This window comes from Panthera uncia, chromosome A2 (assembly GCF_023721935.1).
Source record: "Panthera uncia isolate 11264 chromosome A2, Puncia_PCG_1.0, whole genome shotgun sequence".
In the NCBI taxonomy this organism is placed as follows: domain Eukaryota; kingdom Metazoa; phylum Chordata; class Mammalia; order Carnivora; family Felidae; genus Panthera; species Panthera uncia.
The window spans coordinates 91,116,869-91,122,845 of NC_064816.1; positions in this window are offsets into that span (position 1 = coordinate 91,116,869).

Here is a 5,977-nt window from a genome sequence, read left to right on the forward strand (position 1 = left end):
CTCCTTAGAGAAGCAGCAAGTAAGAGACAATCAGAAAACCTTGAAAGAATTTTGAGGGATGGATGCAGAAGTACATGAGGAGACAGCAAGGTCTGGGTTATGGTACCCATTTCCTTGTTGTGATGATTTCTGGGAAAAAGGAGTTGCCAACCTGGAGAGGCTGTTATAGGAAGGAAGGGAAGAGTTTTGTATTTTGTTTACTTCCAATCACTGTCTCTGGATTTTATTCACGAAGGCAAGTGGAGACATGAAGGCAGAGCATGGTAGCCTATGCATTTGTTAGTAGGTCAGACTCTCTGCTCAAAGTACCTATCTTTCCTAAGATTTACCTTAGGATCATGACAATTTTTTTTTCACTTTTTAGACTCTATTCAAATACAATGTCCCTGAGAATGGTTTTAAAAAATCACTACTATAACAGAGAATAATAACCTTTCTGTAGGGAACAAGGAACAGTCATAAGTGGGATTTGAGTATAGGCCAAAGATGGACTTTCCTGAATTCACTTTCACTCAGGACTAACACTGAGTTACTTAGCATTTTGGTCCTGTCTCTTATTTTTATTGTCACATGAAAAAAAAAAAAAGTTTCTAGCTCTCACTTTTAACTCCTTAAACTAAAGTTATGTGGTTAGTCTTACTTGTCTTTTACATGGCAGAAATGAATGAGAAACTATGTTTTGAGCACCTCAAGAAGTAAGGTACTATAGACATTCAGGGGAATAGACTGTAACTCTTTGTAAAGACTTCACATTAGAGTTGGAAAGGGATCACAAGAAAGCTATCCCTGTCCTTTTACATATGAGGAAACTGAGGCCTCTTTGGAAAAAAGCTATGAGCACAGGCTCCTGGGGAACTACCCCATAGCCTTCTCACTTGATTCTGTTAAAGAGATCTCTCACTGTTGGGGCTAGAATCATGGTAAATAACCGTCTCCACATGACATCTTTGGTATTGGAAAGAATTAAAGGGAAACACAGTGGCCATCATCCTTGCAGCCCTGCCACAAATTGGCAATCTATCAAGTAGGCCAAACGTTAATTTCCCGAAACATTTTGAAGAATGGAATGTTAAATCACAATAAAAATGTCAGCTGGACGTTAAAAATCAGAGCTTTAACAGGCAAAAACCTCTTTGATCATGGCCACAGCAACTTCTTACTCAACACGTCTCTGGAGGCAAGGGAAACAAAAGCAAAAATGAACTACTGGGACCTCGTCAAAATAAAAAGCTTCTGCACTGGGAAGGAAACAGTCAGCAAAACTAAAAGGCAACTGACAGAATGGGAGAAGATATTTGCAAACGACATATCAGATAAAGGGTTAGTCTCTAAAATCTATAAAGAACTTATCAAACTCAGCACCCAAAAAACAAATAACGCAGTGAAGAAATAGGCAAAAGACATGAATAGACACTTCTCCAAAGAAGACACGCAGATAGCTAACAGACACATGAAAAAATGCTCAACATCACTCATCATCAGGGAACTACAAATCAAAACCACCATGAGATACCACCTCTCACCTGTCAGAATAGCTAACATTAACAACTCAGGCAACAATAGATGTTGACAAGGATGCGGAGAAAGAGGATCTCTTTTGCACTGCTGATGGAATGCACACTGGTGCAGCCACTCTGGAAAACAGTATGGAGGTTGCTCAAAAAATTAAAAATAGAACTACCCTCTGGCCCAGCAATTGCACTACTAGGTATTTATCCAGGGGATACAGGTGTGCTGTTTTGAAGGGACATATGCACCCCAATGTTTATAGAAGCACTAGCAACAATAGCCAAAGTATGGAAAGAGCCCAAATGTCCACTGATGGATGAATGGTTAAAGAAGATGTGGTATATATATACAATGGAGTATTACTCAGCAATCAAAAAGAATGAAATCTTGCCGTTTGCAACTACATGAATGGAACTAGAGGGTATTATGCTAAGTGAAATTAGAGCAGACAAATATCATATGACTTGACTTATATGAGGACTGTAATATACAAAACAGATGAATATAAGAGAAGGGAAGCAAAAATAATATAAAAACAGGGAGGGGGACGAAACTATAGAAACTCCAATATAGAGAACAAACAGAGGGTTGCTGGAGGGGTTGTGGGGTGGTGTGCTAAATGGGTAAGGGGCATTAAGGAATCTACTCCTGTAATCATTGTTGCACTATATGCTAACTAACTTGGATGTAAATTAAAAAATTAACTAATTAATTTAAAAAATCAGAGCTTAAAAAAAGGATTTTTGAAGACCTTAAACTGAGAATGGAGTGACTGAGTTGTCCCTTGGTCTGACTTGATTCAAAAGATGTGGAACCTTCTCTTAATTCTGGAAGCCTTATAAACCTGAGGCTCTAGACTGTGAGCTTATAGTAGGGCTTGTCTTCCTTCACACTTCTCTGTACCACCATCCATTTCCCCTTCTCATTTTCCCTTGTGCAACTGGTCAGCTTTAAATTATTTCTGAATGTTGGTTAAATGTTTAATGTTTGTTAAAGAACAAAAGGTTCATATATATATATATATATATATATATATATATATATATATATATCCATTATATAATGCCAGCTTTAAAAAGAGTTTGCATGCCTCTGTGTTCCAATCTTATGATTTAACATTTGATATGGTGGCATATTTTGGCTCTAGAGAGGCATTTTAAAAATCCTGGTTATTTCAAACTAAATTGCCTTAGCCTGCAGACAAAGGGTCAAGTAGTAACTTTCATGCATTCTTCAGACCCCAACACCTCTACTTTGTTTTCTGCTTTCACCACAGTGCTATTTCTGGTATCTTTTCTGGAGGAGGCAGATGAGAAAAGTCTTTCCTCCAGAATTCCAGTTTCACACCAGAGAAAGACAGACATCTTCTTGCTCTGGTTTCTGTTATTAGTGACAAGGAACCTGGGCAAAGACTAAGAGTTTTACAGTGTTTAATTGGCAACCAGTCCATGGCCAGCCATATTTGATTCATCACCAACTTATGTCAGCTGGTGTTGATGGTAGTCATTGACAAAGTTGTGGGTATGGGAGTATGATTACCCATAACCTCTTTGGTATTGAGTAGGAACCCTGGTATAGAAAACATGATGATTTTTAGAGAACAAAACCCATGTTTGAGAATTCTGCTTTTCCACTTTATCTCTTAAGCTTTCACAAGTCCTTTTCATACCCTGATTACAGCTGAGAGATGTAATACAAGTTGTCTGGTAACTGTAGCACTGACAATGACTTTGCACCCTTAGAATATTTGCCCTGATTTATTTATGAAGTTGTTGTATAAAATAAACCTATCTAATATTACTAAAACTACTAGAATTAATCAAAAAATAGTGTCTTCTTCCCAGGCAGGTTTGGACTAGGGCTTCAAACTGAACCCCAATAGTTGGGGTGAAGCTGCAACCCAAGCAATTTCTGTCTATGGAAAATTTCAGTCTGTGAGGACCTTTCATCCCTATATCTTATTTCTTGGACACCCCCTTACCATTTTTGTTGCTGAATGGCTAATAGCACCCTCATAGTAGCATCTGATTAGTGTTTGACCTTCATAAATAGCTCCTCTCACTAACATCACCCTACCTCTGTTACAAAAACTCTGTATTTTGACAGATCATTTATCTTAGCAAACTTTAATATTATGTGTTCCTTTTCCTCAAGATCTTATAGATAACCAGTAAGGGATTTAATACACTGGAACATGATAAGGTTACATGGGCAATTTAATATAGCCCTTAAGAGTATATGCTTTAAAGTCAAACTGTAATACCAGAAACATTATATTGTAAATAATAGTTGTCTAATCAAGCATAACTATTATTATATTGTAACTGTCATCAATATCAGCAGCAGCAACTTATAACTGGTATGATCTTCACCCTCCCCAGGTATTATAATTTTTCTACAGGCCTTGAATGGCTTTGCCCATTAAAGTGAGGAATATGAAATTTTCTCTATTGTCTAGCTAGCCAATGAGGATAGACATAATCTTGCTGAGGTATTATTCAACCTTCTAATCCTTCTGCTATCTTGCACTGAAAGCACCCAGCCCTAATCAGTCACAGCTGCAGGCAGGGCTGGGGCAGCACACAGCAGACAAAGAACTGGCCAGGTTATTTGGGCTAGAGTGTGGTCACTTTGAGTTTCTCACTTCTCTCCTCTCAGGAGCCATATGGGCAGTGCAACCCTAAACTTCTCGGGTTCCGAAGCTGAAACTTGTAAGGTATCTTTGAGCTCATGTTGGATGAGCAGATAAGAAGACCAAGATTTTCCTTCCTCTAATTGAAGCCCAGCAGTCTTAATATTTCACACAATGGAGTTTAAGATAAATGAAGAATCCTAATTAATGCTTGGCAAAAAGCTGGGCAAATGCACACCCTCTTCCTAATCTTCAAGATGGCACAAGTATTGGCATCTCCTGAACTACTTACAACTGAAACTAAGCATAGTGGTGATAACATTCCCACTGGTTCAGACTGATTGTGGGGCCTTTCCTATTTCTGGTGTAGTAACTGGAGACTTGTCTGTCTCCAAGGATGCTAACTAACACTCAACCATGAGCCAAATTCGAATGCTTTTCTGACTTTGGCTACTATGTTGTTGTGCTGAATCTAAAATAGAACGTATTTCTCAAGTGAGTTAATGCCTACTTACTGCTTTGTTGTAATGTTTAATTATTGTAAATGAACCTTAATTGTTTAATTATTAGACCAAGGGTAGATAAGAACTTGCTGCAAGCAAAATAAAAGACCAAGCCTCTCTCTATATAAAAAGGCATATACGTTATATATACATATCTACCATACGTGTACCTACATACCTAGAAGTATTTTATATATGAGTGTTTGTGTATAAATCTATTTTTACTTATGTTTTAGATACACCACCTTATCCTGGGTTTGATTCAGTGGTCATAAATGTGGACTGCAAGAGAGATGCTGCCCAAAGAAAGAAATGGTTTGGTTGGCTCAAATGGTGAATTCCCTTTAATAACAGAGTTACTAAGGACTATTACTAAAGACTATTCTGCTGAACAATGTTGACCCTGTCCTCTTGTTGCTTTCCTCTTTGAGAAAATAATTCACACTGTGGTGAAAGCCTAGAGTGACTGCATTGTATACACTGCCAATTCAGGGTGGAGAGAGGGCGGCCCCATATGAATAAGGTTTCTTAGATGGAGTCTGGTACTTACCCCAAAGAAGAACTGATCCTTTGAGGAAATATGCAGGAAGGAATATTCACTTAAATTCTCTCTGATTTGTGATGAACAGTACCTGCCCGTCTTAAAGGAATATTGACCTCCTTTTTCATAAGAGGAAAAGATATGAGACCTGAAAAATTCAAACCAATTCTGGGAATGTGTTCTTTTCCCAACCAAATCTTTTCAGAGAAGCTGTTTCTTGTTATCCATTTCTCAAATGCACTCACAGAAGGCATTGGGAAGTGATTCGAGCTTACAGTGTCTAAGAGTAATAACTCCTGTTAATTGAGCACTTACCATGTGTCAGGTGCTGAGCTATGTGTTTTACCTATATTTATCTGTTTATGTCTTAACAATGATCCTATTAGGTGCACCCTATTTATGTCTACATTTTATAGAGAAGAAAACTAAGGTATGGAAAGGGTAAGTAACAAATCCACTGTCACACAATCAGTAAGTGGCAGAAGCAGATTTCAACCCAGGCAGCCAGGCTCCAGGCCCCATCACTGTAACCCCATCACTATACCAATACACCTTGCATTGGTTTGGAAATGGTGCTGAAGGTTCCAAAAACTCAGAATAAATTAGGAAAAATCAGCTGGTTCCCACTGATTTTGAGGGTTCTCCATTACTGATGGGAAGTCTTGGAAAATATCTACAGAAAAAGTGAAAACAGCAATAGCATCAAAGGTTCTGATGAAAGCAGTGTCTCATTGTGACTCAACCCTTGGAAAAAAGTCAAGACTCCTGTTTTCCCCTGCTCAGCACTGACTA